Source organism: Amblyomma maculatum, chromosome 4 (assembly GCF_055883805.1).
Source record: "Amblyomma maculatum isolate TAMU_Amacu chromosome 4, ASM5588380v1, whole genome shotgun sequence".
NCBI lineage: Eukaryota > Metazoa > Arthropoda > Arachnida > Ixodida > Ixodidae > Amblyomma > Amblyomma maculatum.
Window position 1 is genome coordinate 134,531,520 of NC_139347.1, and position 15,055 is coordinate 134,546,574.

Sequence of the window (15,055 nt, forward strand, 5' to 3'; positions counted from 1 at the left end):
GCCTTTTGGGTGAGATCGCGAGTCCTCCAGCGGAGTTTCTTGTTATGTTTCTGACGGTGCCATCTCTTAGTGAGGCTGCGCCTCGCTTCCCAAAGATGGAGATGGTTGTCTACACCCGTTACCTTATCTGTGAGGTGTATTTGCTTCTCGTGTTTGTGTAGTGTTTGGATGCGGCTCCGGGCCCAGGCAGAATAGTCGTCTTCGGGCATACTAGAGGCTGTCGGGGATTTACGGAAAGCCATGTTGGATGGACGGGATCAGTATGAAGAATAATTCCCAGCGTGGAGATTAGTTCCGAAAGCTTTCTGCCACGCGTCTCTTCCTTGCGATAACCCTATAACCGACTGGGGGCGTTGAAATACCTCACAATCAGAAAGGGATCGCGACTTGCTACCTTTAGCGCCTTGGTAAAGATGTCCGAGAACGTAATGTTCTTAAGTTTAGGGGGGCAGTACATATTGAAGATGTGTACGGGTAAATACGTACAACGCATGGGGAGGACTGTCACCATCACATACGAGTAAGATAGATTAAGTTCGAGATCGACCTCCTGTGCGGTAAAGCCTTTGTGGACAAGAAGTCAGGTGGACGGATCCCGTTGAAAAGTGTTGTAGCCCGACATCTTCGCCGCTGCCCCAGCTTCTTAGAGTGCAACTACTTCTGATGGGTGCTTAAAAGCCTCGAGATAATCTTAAGATAGCTCTCCTTATACGGTTTTTAAAACCGCGGCAGGTCCATTGGATGAGGGAAAAAGCCTGATGTTTTGGAGGCTGCAGGATGGCTTAGTTCCCACCCTCGTATTGAATTTGGAGTTGAGCTGGGCTAGACAGCGGAGCTACGTCTCCCAGCCCCTGAGCAGCTGGGAGGGGCTCCGCAGAATCTTCGGCGATTTCATCCAGGTCAATTTTGCACATAACATTTGACGAACGCTTAACTTCCTTCGGTGACTTAACGGCGGTCGAGGCGCGAACCATTCTCTTTTAACCATGTTTATTGTTACTGGTGACCGCAATGGCCACCTTCTCAGTGATGTCTTCCAGTACCTTACTGAAGTTAGAAAGCTGGCCTACCAACTCAGCTAGAGTGTTGTCTACAGCTGTTATGCGGCTATCCATTGCCTTTTCCTGAGGGCCCTGGCACATAGGCTCGGGTTCCGCAGGACGCACCACTGGGTCCGCCGGCGATGACGGCGGGGAAAGTGGGGCTGCGTTGGCAGAGCGCAAAATTTTGTGTTCTGCAGCTAACTGAGCTACCTGCGCACGAAGTGCTGCCATTTCGCGGCGCATCTCTACGATTTTGGGGGACAGAGAGGAAGGGGCGCGAGAGGCGAAGAGGAGGCGACCCCAGCCCAGCTGCCTATCTTCTTCGATGACTTCTTGGAAGCTGCGGACGTTGATGACCCACTACCTCCGAGCTCCGGAAAGTCCTCAGCCTGGATAACCGGATCGCCCTGGTCTTGTAAAATATTCTTCTATGACGTCCTCGATGACGGCTTCTTGGAACATGGAGGTAGCTTCTGATTGGCCGGCGCGCTTTCAGCCTTGCCGCCGGTACCATCTCTAGACACCTTGCCTTGCGACTGGAGATAACGTGTTGCTGGGGGTCCTTTGGGGCTTCGGGCTTGTTGAAACCTTCGAAATTTTTCTTTGCAGGCTTGCGAGCTCGTGAGATGGGATTCCCCGCAGACCATGCAGGCCGGCTTGCACTAGTGGGGCGCCACGCCATTGGCAACCGTCCCAACGTTTGACCGCAATGGCTGCAGCGTACTTGTACCGGGCGAGGGCAGATGGCTACCCGGTGTCCGATGGTTCCACACCGGTAACAAGCAGGGATTGTGCGCTTGTACTCCCGCACTGGCGTGACCGTTGTGTAGTAGAGTAGAAAGCGTGGCACCTTCCGGCCCACGAAGGTGACCAGCGCAACAGACGAGTTTCCGAGCTTGCGGACGAAAGTGATTTATTTCTCTGTCGCGCCAGATGAGTTTGTTGCGAAGAGTAGCCGAGGTCTCCCGCTCGTGGATGGTGATGACACCCTGACACACCTCCCCGTTGCCTTTTGCGTGGCCAGCGAGAGGACGTGGGCGCTTACTTGAGTTCAGGATGAAATCTCGGGCCAGCTTGTTGGCCATGGCGATGTCTTGGGGAGCGCAGAGAAAAATGTTCTGGTAGCAGAGGGGTCAGATGGTGAGGACCTTGACTGCATCGGCGCCAACATAGGGGGTAAGGGCCAGCCAAGCTTGAAAGCGTTACGGAGGTCAATGGTGGCCCGTGGCTTTACTACCACAATGATGTCTTCTCGAGGCGAGGCAGCTTGCTTGAACGCCACGATGGCTTCTGGGCCAGCGGAGCCCGTGCGCTGACATCGGAAGCAGGGGAATTTAGAGACGCCGCGTCTGTGCCGGTGGCGGCGGCAGCTGTGTTCGTGCGTTGGCCACGTTTGCGCAGTGCGACCAACGTGAAAAGGCTCTCGTCAGTGATAGCGTCCGACGATTCCGCAGCGTCTTGAGCAGCAACAGGGGAGGTTTCAGTCCACGACAAGGTAGACGGATAGTAGCCCTGATGAACGTCTTCCGACATGTTGGTCGGAGGCCGCAGGGAGTCCCCGTCCAGGGCGATGTTGGCGCTAGCTCTGGTAAGGTGTAGCGGAGCTCCCACCAGGCAGAATCAGAAATCGGGCGTAAAATGCACAAAAAGGTCCCACCTGTGTCAACGTGGTATGTTCGTGGTCCCGGAAGCTTCAGGAAAATGATGCCTGCGTCCCAAAAGCATCCTCTGGTTCGAAGGCAGCATAAGCCGGCGGACGGAGGAGGCAGCCGTGGGAGTGCGAGCTGGGCCAGACGATTTTCGGAAAAATGCCAGCCCCGCTTGGGTCGGCGGATCGCAGTTCACAGGGAGAGACACCGGAGCCAACGGTGTTGGTGGTACAAACTTTATTCAGTGAAGGCCAAAAAAATAAAATACAATTATGTTGCCGCCGTTCCGTGGGTGGCCTTCTGGCTGCTGGTCGTGGCCTACAGGTCACGCCTGGCGGCGACTTCCGCTGCCCATGTCGTAAGCGGCTGTTGAATATGCGGCTCCGAGCTGGCCAAAGCAGCCTCCCACAGCTGCGGGTTGTTTATTTGCCAGGAGACGGGGGGATAGTGCGCCGAACAAGAGTAAAGAATGTGAACATAGTCTGCTCGGAGAGAGCTGCAAAGCGTGCATTTGGGCGAGAAGGCACCGGAGTGAATAAGGGCAAGGCGTGCAGGGAAGAGGAAAGTGCCGGCCTGTAAAGGGCGCCACGTATTCTGTTCGATTTTAGATAGGGACTTGTGAGGGTGAGGGAGGGATAATCGGGAGTTGCGGTTGTGGAGGGTGATGTCATGGAAGGTGAGGAGGGAGTCACGCGTGTCCATCTCGGGGTGGAGGGGGCCAGTTCGGTCGGTCATCTAGCGAGCGATACAATTTGCCGCCTAATTTTCAGGGTGCCCCGCGTGAGCCGTAACCCAAACGAGTTGGATAGATCGGGAAGGGGGGGAGGAGGGCTTAAGCATATTGAGCGCAGATGAAGAGATTCTACCCTTTGCAAAGTTGCGGACTGCGGTCTTAGAGTCACTAAATATGCAAAGGGCTAGTGTGCTGGCAATGGCGAGGGCGATGGCTGCTTTCTCTGCGGCAGTGGTCCCAAAGCTCACAATTCCATAACCGTAACGCAGTGGAACTGTAGAGGCTTTAAGGCTCGGCAGAAACGCGCGAACCTGCGTCTCTTCCTCGAAACATTCGAGGCTTTTCCCGCCGTGGTCGCCCTCCAAGAGCCAGGAGCGGCAGCCAAGTTGACTAATTACGCGACGTTCCATCATGACCCTTTGTCGTGTCTCCTCGTGAAATCATACACAGCCACCGAAATTGACACCCTCGATCTCAACACACCCTATTCATACATGATGGTGAGGATCCTCCCTCTTAGGCGATCGGATCCTGCCCTGCACCTGCTTAACGTATACTGCTCCCGAAAATGAAGCGAGTGATCTTCGCGGGCCTCTTTAGCCGTGCGTTTAAAGAGGCGGGTCGTGATCCCCTGCTGATTGTGAGTGACTTCAACGCCCCTAGCCAGCTATGGGGCTATCGTAAGGAGGAAGTGCGTGGACGCATGCTGGCAGAACTGGCGTCCACATTGGGCCTCACCCTCCACACCGACCCAGCATTTCCCACCCGCGCAAGCAACTCGGTGACCCGAGACACATGCCCGGACCTCACCTTCACTCGCAACATAAGACACGCAGACTAGATCAACACCGAGGAGACCCTCGGTAGCGACCACTGTATCCTCAACACAAGAGTCTACACACGCCCCCTGAAGCGCCCCACAACGAAAGCCCGCATTCCCGATTGGACTACCTTTCGCCAAAATTTCCCAACAGAAACTAACACGAAGATCAGAGAGCAGGGCTACACGACCTGGTCCCAGTCAGTCATGGCGCACCTTCACTCCCATGAGAAACACACAGAGGTAGTTAAGGACGTGGGAAACCACCTCCTGCATCTCTGGGAAGCACGCCGTGGCCACACGCGCCGCTGGAAGCGTCAGAAACACAACAAGAAGCTGAAAGCTCGCACTGCGGATCTTACCACGCAGGCAGCAGAGTACGCGGCCCAACTCGCTGACTCTAACTGGGTGGACCGTTGCAACACGGCGGCAAGGCAAATGTCGCGCCGCAACACGTGGTGGCTCTTCCGAGCCCTAATCAATCCAACACAGACACGCACGGAAAAGCAAAAACACCTACACAAAGCCAAGCACTCATTTCAAGGAAACACAATGCAGCTGGCAGTGGCGCTACGCGATCGCTACCTGTGCACAATTCAGGACCCCCGCGGATCGGCCTATTCCTATGCAAGCAGGGAAAACTCGCAGTTCGATAACCCATTCCGGCTCCACGATCTGTGGGCCAGTCTGGCCAAAATGAAGAAGGGCACTGCGCCAGGCAGGGACAAGGTCACCGTCAAACTTCTGGCGAACCTCCCTGACACGGCGCACCAGTGCCTTCTTGACTATATCAATGCAATCTGGACAGGGGAAACCCCCCTTCCCATTTGAATGGAAGACGGCTCTCGTCACCTTTATTCCCAAAGCTGGGAAACCAGTCGACACGAACAACCTCCGACCCATCTCTCTCACCTCGTGTGTGGGCAAATTGATGGAGACGATGGTGCGGGATCGGCTGTCTGAGTACCTTGAACAACACAACACTTTCGCGGACACCATGTTCGGATTTCGCCCACACAGATCCACACAGGATGTCCTGCTCCAATTCGACCGCGAAATACTGAACCCCATCACATGCACAAGAAACGTCAAAATCGTCCTCGCCCTGGATCTCAAAGGGGAATTCGACAATGTAACACACGATGTCATACTCACGCACTTGAGTCAAACGCACTGTGGCACGAACACTTTCAACTAAATCAAACAATTTCTCTGTCTTATATCCGAATACAGGATCAAGAACACGGACCTTTTTTGCTCGGCAAGAGGGGCACTCCGCAAGGCGCAGTGCTTTCCTCTCTGCTATTCAACGTTGCAATGATGCGCTTACCTGCTCTGTTGGGTGCGGTCGAAGGCGTGCAGCACGCGCTGTACGCCGACGACATCACCCTCTGGGCCACGCAAGGGCGTCTGGGGGACATGGAGACGAGCCTGCAAACAGCTGCTAGCATAGTGGACCGCCATGCCCCGCGGCTGTGGTCTCCAATGCTCACCGCAGAAATCTGAATTCGTGCAACTGCGCCCCTCGCGCTGCCCCAACATGGCAAACAGGTGCGCAGCTGGGCGGGGATCGCCTCCTCTTCTCCCCAGCCCCCCTCTTCCCCACTCACCGTCTCCGCTTTCGATGCGGAATACAAAAAACAGATTGACGTGCTCCGGGCACAGAATGAAATTTTACTGAACAAAATTCAAAATTTAGAATCAAAATTGGCGTCCGCCGCTCCGAGCTCGCAGAACTCGGACGCGATGGAGAGCGATGCGGAGCTATCTCCAGCCCTCGTGACAGCGATCTCCGCGATGGAGGAGCGCTTATCCTCAAAAATGCAATCTATGAGCGAGGCCGCTATGGACCAGATCTTCACCGAGGTCAAAACAGCCATACCCGCGGTAGTCTCAAAACACATCTCGGACAACCCCCGCCTCCTCCATCGGTCGGGGCCCATTAGGGACGTATCCCGTCCTGCAAAATTCAACCGTCGGATCATTGATTCGGACAATGAGGACAGCTGCCCCGCTCCTGCCGTAACCCCCTTGCTGCCGCAGGCAGCTGGCTCTGGGGCAGCCACTCCCTCCTCCTCCCCTCCAAAAATGTTCAATCATGGCGACACACCTTAGTCAAAGGCGCTCTTCTACCTCCAATTCGGCCATCTCAACATTAATACCACAATGGAACTGTAGAGGCCTTAAGGACCGCACTAAGCGGGCCAATTTCCGCCTCTACCTTGAAACATTCGAGTCTGTACCAGCCGTGGTTGCCCTCCAGGAGCCAGGCCTGGGCGCCACACTTTCAAATTACACGACGTTCCAACAGGATCCCGCGTCTTGTCTTCTCGTACACAAAGCATGCACAGCCAACTTAGTGGATCTCGATCTCCAACTAGATTATTCCTATGTAATGGTGACAATCCTACCACTCCGCCGCAGGGACCCGCCATTGCATGTACTCAACGTGTACTGCAGTCCCAAACTCAAGCGAGTGACATTCGCGGACCTCTTCAGCCGCGCGCTAAGAGTAGCGGGTAGCGATCCCCTCCTGATCATGGGCGACTTTAACGCTCCCAGTCAGCTGTGGGGGTATCGCAGGGAGGAGTCGCGCGGATGTAAGTTGGCGGAACTTGCGTCCACGTTGGGCCTCACCCTCCACACTGACCCGGTCTGCCCAACACAGTTAGGAAACTCCGTGACACGGGATACGTGTCCGGACTTAACCTTCACTCGCAACATAAGACACGCAGACTGGCTCAACACCGAGGAAACCCTCGGTAGTGACCACTGCATCCTTAACATTACAATACACACACGCCCGCTCAAACGTCCCACAACACAAGCCCGTATCCCAGATTGGACGAAATTCAGGCAAAATTTTGACTCACTTGATAACACACCCATTTCCGAGCAGGGCTACTCAGCATGGTCCCAACAGCTGCTGACACACCTTCGCTCGCATGAAACACATATCCAGCTCTCAGAGGCGGTTACGGACGTGGATAACCACCTCCTACACCTCTGGGAAGCCCGTCGCAGCCTCGTCCGCCGTTGGCGACGCCAGAAACACAACAGAAAGCTTAAAGCTCGAATTGCCGAGCTCACCCAGAAAGCGGCTGAGTACGCGGCCCATCTCGCCGACTCCAACTGGGTGGATAGATGCAACACGGCCGCGCGACAAATGTCTAGCCGCAACACATGGAGCCTCTTTCGAGCCCTCATCGACCCAACCCAAACACGAACCGAAACACAGAAACATTTGCAGAGAGCCATGCATGCTTTCTCTGGCAACACTACTCAACTGGCACAGAAACTCCGGGACCAGTATCTGTGTACAGCCCAAGACCCCCGTGGATCATCATACTCTTATGCAGGCAGAGAGAACACAGAGCTGGATCAACTTTTCCAACTCCATGATCTGCGGGCGGCTCTTGCCAAAATGAAACGGGGCACTGCCCCGGGAAGGGATAAGGTCACCGTCAAACTTTTGACGAACCTGCCCGACTCGGCATACCAGTCCCTCCTTGTCTACATCAATGCGATTTGGCGCGGGGACACCCCCCTGCCAAGCTACCGGAAAACGGCTCTGGTAACCTTTATTCCTAAATCAGGGAAACCAATTGACACAGATAACCTCCGTCCCATCTCTCTCACCTCCTGTGTGGGCAAACTAATGGAGACGATGGTGCGGGACCGGCTATCTGAATATCTTGAACAAAAACATGTATTCGCAGGCACCATGTTCGGATTCCGCCCACACAGATCCGCTCAAGATGTCCTCCTGCAACTCAATCGGGAAGTCCTTGAACCACTCGAATGCCCCCATAATGACCGGGTAGTACTCGCCTTAGATCTCAAAGGGGCATTTGATAATGTAACACACGAGATTATACTCACCCACCTAAGCCAGACCGACTGTGGTCTCAACACATTCCAATACATCAATCAATTTCTCAGGGATCGTCAGTCCTACATTCGCATCCATGATAATGAGCATGGTCCTTACCTACTCGGCACGCGGGGAACCCCCCAAGGCGCAGTACTTTCCCCGCTGCTCTTCAATTTGGCTATGATGCACCTGCCTGCCCAGCTCGATGGTGTCACTGGTGTGCAGCACGCCCTGTATGCCGATGACATCACCCTGTGGGCCACGCATGGCAGTATCGGGGACGTTGAAACCAGCCTGCAAACAGCGGCGACGATAGTAGACCACTACGCCCGCCGCTGTGGTCTTCAGTGTTCCCCACAAAAATCAGAATTTGTGCACCTCCGCCCCTCGCGAAAGTGCACAACTCAAACCACTCTTTCTTTAGACAGTGGTCCCATACACGAAGCTGACGAGATACGGGTACTCGGACTCTACATACACAAACACAGACGGTCAGACACTACATTGGCCAAACTCCGTAAGGTGGGGGACCAGGTGGGCCGCATGGTCCGCCGGGTTTCAAACAAACGCGGGGGGTTGCGAAGTAAGGATGCCTTGCGGCTGGGCAAACGCCTTCGTGACCAGTCGGATTCTATATTCGACACCTTATCTTCACCTACGGAAACAAGAGGAGGATGCCCTTGAGGTTATCCTTCGCAAAATTGTCAAGCGTGCCCTGGACCTCCCCATCACTACTTCAAACAGCCGTCTTATGGCCCTTGGGGTGGTGAATACTTTCCGGGAGCTACGGGAGGCGCACCTTACAAATCAGTACACGCGTTTGTCGCAAACAGAGTCGGGTAGCCGCCTTCTTGCTCGACTCCATATCCAACACACCACACTCATGGAAGACAGGTTTCGCATCCCAGAATTGTGGAGACGCGCCCTCCGCGGGCGACCTCTGCCAGCGAATATGTCACACGAAGATCATAATGGTCGGCGCTTGGCACGAGCGGAAGCCCTAGCCCTACATTATGGCAACAAAACAGGTGTATACTACGTGGACGCCTCCGGCCCTCACCACGGGGGATGGTACACGGCCGCTGTAGTTCACAACAGCAAAACGGTTAACGGTCTCACCTTTAGAGCCCAAAGTACAACACATGCAGAAGAGGTGGCGATTGCTCTCGCGGCCTCTCATTCCGACTCAAAATACATAATTACCGACTCGCGAGGAGCCTGTCGGAACGTCAGACAAGGCTGGACTCCCTTACTAGCCTATAAAATTTACTTAAATTGCATACGGGATACGGACCCCGCACACCGCTACCTTATATGGGCCCCTGCTCATCAGGGTTTGGCAGGAAACGAGGTAGCAGACGCAGCCGCCCGCGCGCTCTCTCACCGGGCTGTTTTCTCATCCCTACCCGATCAGGAACCCGATTTTAATCCGGCCTACACCTTCAAAGATATCACGACGTACTATCAAAATTGCCATCGCCTTTATCCCAGCCCATGTAAAGGTATCAAAAAAGCGGATGAGCGGCTCCTTGTCCGCCTTTTCACCAATACATTGCTGTGCCCGGCAGCCCTAAAACATTTTGACCCCTCCTTTAGTGGCAGCTGCACACACTGTGGAGCGGTGTCTTCTGACATCTATCACATGGTATGGGCCTGCCCCTCTAACCCGGCTATTCCCCCCATCCCCAACCCAACCCGGGAGAACTGGGAGGCGGTCCTGCTCGGCTGCCGCGACTTACAGGCCCAACAAGCCTTAGTCGGACGCGCCCGAGCGGCGGCAACCGCCACTGGGGTCCCCAACTAGGGACCTCCACCTAGTGATTGTAAGGATCGGTCCCTTATGGGCCGATCCAAACATACCTCCTGGCCCTTGTGTAAATAAATGTTCTTACCACCACCACCACCCCTCGCGCTCATGCTCGACTCAAATCAATCTCACCTTGCAGAGCGGTCCTATTCAAGAATCTAAAGAAATAGTTCTTGGGCTCTTTATACACAACCAGAGACGATGCGACACAATACTCGCCAAGCTCCGGCAGGTGGCGGACCAGGTGGGCCGCATGGTCCGCCGGGTTTCCAACAAGCGCGGTGGGTTACGATGCAAAGACGCCTTGCGGCTGGCGAACACATTCGTGATCAGTCGAATCTTGTATTCGACTCCCTACCTCCACCTGCGAAAACAGGAGGAGGATACTCTCGAAGTTATTCTCCGTAAAATCATGAAACGAGCACTGGACATCCTGATCTCCACCTCTACCAGCCGTCTCATGGCGCTGGGTGTGGTGAATACTTTCAAGGAGCTTCGGGAGGCCCACCTCACCAAGCAGTACACGCGTCTAACAGAGACAGAGTCGGGTCGCCGTCTTCTTGCCCTACTTCACATCCAACACACCCAACTCACAGAGGAGAGATGTCGCATTCCCGAAAAATGAAGACGTGCCCTCCATGTGCAGCCTCTCCCCGCCAACATGTCCAAAGAGGACCATAATGGTCGGCGCCTGGCGCGGGCGGAAGCCTTGGACCGCCATTATGGAAGCAAACCAGGAGTTTTCTATGGGGACGTCTCCGGCCCAAACCCTAGGGGTTGGTACACAGCCGCGGTCATCCACAAGGGCAAAACAGTAGATGGCCTTACGTTCAAGGCCCAGTCACCAACACACGCCGACGAGGTTGCCATCGCCCTCGCAGCCTCTGACTCCTCCTCCAAATACATCATAACCGACTCGCGAGGGGCTTGTCGGAACGTCCAGCAAGGGTGGACTGCTCCCCTAGCTTATCGCATATACCAAAATTGCCGTCGAGATTCGGATCCCGCGTACCGATCTCTCGTTTGGGCTCCAGGTCACCAAGGTCTCCAAGGGAATGAGGCAGCCGACGCCGCCGCCCGTGCGCTTTTTCTCCGGGCATTTCCCACGGGACCCGACGCGGACCAGGATTTTGATTTCAGCCCAGTTTACAAATTTAAAGAAATATGCGAATATTACAGATCTACGCACCAAACTCTTCCCACCCCGTGCAAAGGGCTGGGGAAGGCTAACGAGCGTGTGCGCCTGCGCCTGCTCACCAATACAATGTTGTGCCCGGCTATTCTAAAACATTTTGATCCGCAATTCGACGGGCTGTGCTCGCACTGTGGGGAGGTGTCTGACACCTACCACTGGGTGTGGGCCTGCCAGAAAAACCCATCTTTGCCCCCTATCCCCAACCCCACCCGAGAGAACTGGGAGGCGACCCTGTCCGGCTGCTGCACCCTAGAGGCCCAAAAGGTCTTAACGCAGCGCGCCCGGGCTGCGGCAAACGCCAATGGAGTGCCTGTCTAGGCATCCCACCTAGTTTGTATACCTATATGTATTATACTAAATTTTTTCCCCACCACCGGCAGTGGAAGTGAGAGCATGATAGTGGCGACGGAGAGGGGGGTTCGTGTATTAGAAACAGTGGCCAGGGCATAGGCGGGATGCGAGAGGTAGGGTGCCGCAACAACATACACGGCGTCAGACCGTGTACCGTACTTGCACCAGAGGCTGAAGGCGCGGGCAGATAGGCGAGCGGCATGATGCTCAGGGTGCATATTCTTGGGAAGGGGCTTGACAGTGAGCATGGAGAAGAGGGAGCTGGGCAAGGGATAGGTGACACAGACAGGGTAGACAGGGGTCAAGCCAAGGCAAGTAAGAAGGGCCCTGCCAGGGGTGGTGCGAGATAAACGATAGAGTTGTGCCACGCGATGAGCCTCCACAAGTTCTGAAAGAGTTTTGTGGACGACCATCACCAGTAGACGAGAAGTGGGGGGTGGAAGTGGGAAGCCTGAGAGCCGACTTAGAGGTTTGGCGGATGAGACAGTTGACCTTGTCTTCCTCGGCACGAGACAGAAAGAGGAAGCACGTCTGCTCTCGGTGCGCGCTCGAGGTGAACCCCCTGAAGCGGTGGCGGGTGCAATGACGGCCTACAACAGATAACCATTAGTCACAGGCTAGCCCCCGCCGCAAGCGGCGTTGACCTACCTGTCCCAGCCCTATCAGGGCAAGATGCTGCCACGTGCGGCTGCAGATACGCGGCTGTGGTCGGAGCGGTCGGTATATATGTAGGCGCTCTCTAAGGGGAATGCAGGCGGTCATGAAAGAAGACTAATTTCAAGTGGTGGCGTAGAAATTGGCCGAGAAGGAGCGGAGAAATGTCAGACGTAGGGCTCAACAAGCTGCTGAAACGCCGGAAGAGCAGGAGGCTCACCTTTTAACACGGCGACAAAGAGACGCTGAGCGTCATTTGAGTGTGGCGAGCACAACTAACGAAGATTCCGACCGCAGAAAAGAACAATATAAAGAGGCATCGAGACAAACGAGCTGTGGAGACCCCTAAGCAAAGACAGGAGCGCCTGGCGAAAAGACGACGGCAAGAGGCTCAAAGGCGGCTTTCAACCACCATCAGTTTTAACAGCGAGCAGAGTGAAAGTGACGAGGCCATCGACGACGAACTGAAAGTCGCCAGTGTAGAGACTATACATTGAAAGTGTGTGAAAGCGCTGGTGCCACAAAAATGTTTAAGACTGAGTTTGAGGACAATTCGTTCGGCCAGATATGCGATGTCTGCGAAAGGCTGTGGCATCTACGAGATTTAAGACCTGTAACTAATGCCATGCGCGTAACATGGCATCGCCGAAGCTTTTCGCTTCTGATATTCGGGCTTAACCGAGCTAAGCCCTGGCCAATGTTTAGTTAACACTTTCAGAAATTCAAGAAAATTGTAAGTTAAAAAAAGTGCAAGAATGAATTTTTATTCTTGGCGGACACGATATGCTGTAATAGCCTTCTAATTACCGAAATAATATAATAAAACACACCAATTATTGTTTCGATATCACAGTTTGGTGGTATTCCAAAGAGGGAGTTCGGAGCCATGAACAATGAGGTCTCATACCAATTTTTGAAAGGAAGAAATAATTTTCAAAAGCTCTGAAACGCGAGGCTATCCACCGATTTCTTCCATACCAAACGTCAACTGAGACTACTGTTCCCAAGGATGCAAGATCGAATCCCGGTCTCAGTGGCCGCTTTTTGATGGGGGCGAATAGCTAGGCGCCCGTTTACTATGTGATGTCAGTGCACGTTAAAGAGCCCCTGGTGGTCGAAATTTTCGGTGGCAGATGGCTGTCCCGACGCGCGTCTTTCTCTCCCTCTTCTTTTTTTTTCTTGTCTATTTTCTCTTCTGTCAGGTCGAGGCAGCGGAGGTGGCTCAGCTGCAGAGCCAGTAGCAGGCCTATGCATTTTCTTTTCCTTCTTCCCACAGTCGCTGCAACAACAATAAACAATGCTCATTTGTAACTGCAACGGGTTTGCGCCACGCCTGTAAACAGATTTATTCATTTACTTTATTTATTTATATGAAAATACTGCAAGTTATTACTTGCCTCAAGCAGGAGTAAATTCACATTGTTAAATAATGAAAAGAAAAAAATTATATGGCATTCGCAAGATTCTTTGCCCTCACAGCTTGATGCAACAAAACGGCAGTCATTGACAAAAGCGTGGTTGTTATTTTTAGTGACACAACAAAGTAAAATGCATGACACGCCATAATAGCGCAGTAAGTTTGAATTTGGTACTGCCGAGATTGCACACTTAACATCGCATCTTGTGCCCTCAGTTTCGGTTTTACGCTGAAAGCGCTTTGTACTTCTTCCGGCCGTAGGACTTTAAAAATTGTGGTTTCATCTGTTTCAAAAACTATTAAGTCATCGTCTTGCTGTTGACTTTGAGATTCTTATTGTTACTTGCCGCACAAGCTGCGATGATTAAAAAGTTGATCCCGACCGCCTGCGGCTGCGTTTGTAATGAAGCGAAACGAAGTGGCGTCCATATGCTGTGCGATGTCAGTGTTGTTGTGGCTGTAAAGAAGGAAAAGGAAATGCACGGGCTGGCTACTGACTCTGTAGCTGAGCCACCTCCGCTGTCTCGTGCAGACAGAAGAGAAAATAAAGAAGAAAGAAAAAAAGAAAGAAAGACGCGCGCCGCAACAACAGCCGTCGTCCACCCCCGAAGCGGGGGCGGGTGCAATGACGGCCTACAACATATAAAAATTCGGTGGAAGGCTAGCCCCCGCCGCAAGCGGCGGTGACCTACCTGTCCCAGCCCCATCAGGGAAGATGTTGTTGTTGAGGCTGTAGGAAGAAGGAAAAGAAAATGCACGGGCCTGCTACTGGCTCTGTAGCTGAGCCACCTCCGCTGCCTCGTGCAGACAGAAGAGATTGATTGATTTATAGGAAGGGAAAGGCGTGGTAACTGTCTCACTTGTTTTCTTTGGACACCTCAACCACGCCGTAAGGGAAGGGAGGAAGGTGGGAGTGAAGGTGGAAGGAGAGAAAGAGGAGCCGTACTGAAGGGCTACGGAGTAATTTCGACCACCTGGGGATCTTTAACGTGCGCTGACATCTCACAGCACATGACGCCTCTTCGTTTCGCCTCCATCGAAACGCAGCCGCCGAGGTCGGGTTTGAACCCGTGTACTCCGGCACAGTAGTCGGGCGTCTTACCACTGCACCACCCCGGCGGGGCGCAGGACAGAAGAGAAAATAGAAAAGAAAAGGAAGAGGGAGAGAAAGGCGCGCGAAGCAACAACAGCCGTCGTCCACCACGGAAGCCGTGGCGGGTGCAATGATGGCCTACAACAGATAAAAATTCGGTGGCAGGCAAGCCCCCGCCGCAAGCGGCGGTGACCTACCTGCCCCAGTCCCATCAGGGGAGTCCCTTACAGGGAAGACGCTAAGGATCCCCAGGTGGTCTAAATTACTCCGTAGCCCTCCACTACGGCTCCTATTTCTCTCTTTCCACTTTAACTCTCACCTTACTCCATTCCCTTACGGCATGGCCAGGTCCCCGCCGGGGTGGTGCAGTGGATTATTATATTATGGTCAGGTGTCCACATAACAAGTGTGACAGATAC

The 15,055-nt window shown here is 53.8% G+C and overlaps 1 protein-coding gene across 1 annotated transcript in view; it reads left to right on the plus strand.

Moving 5' to 3' along the window:
- Nucleotides 1–15,055, plus strand: part of LOC146192627 (uncharacterized) — a 56,147-nt gene that overhangs the window by 21,063 nt on the left and 20,029 nt on the right. The gene's annotated exons all lie outside the window — the stretch shown is intronic.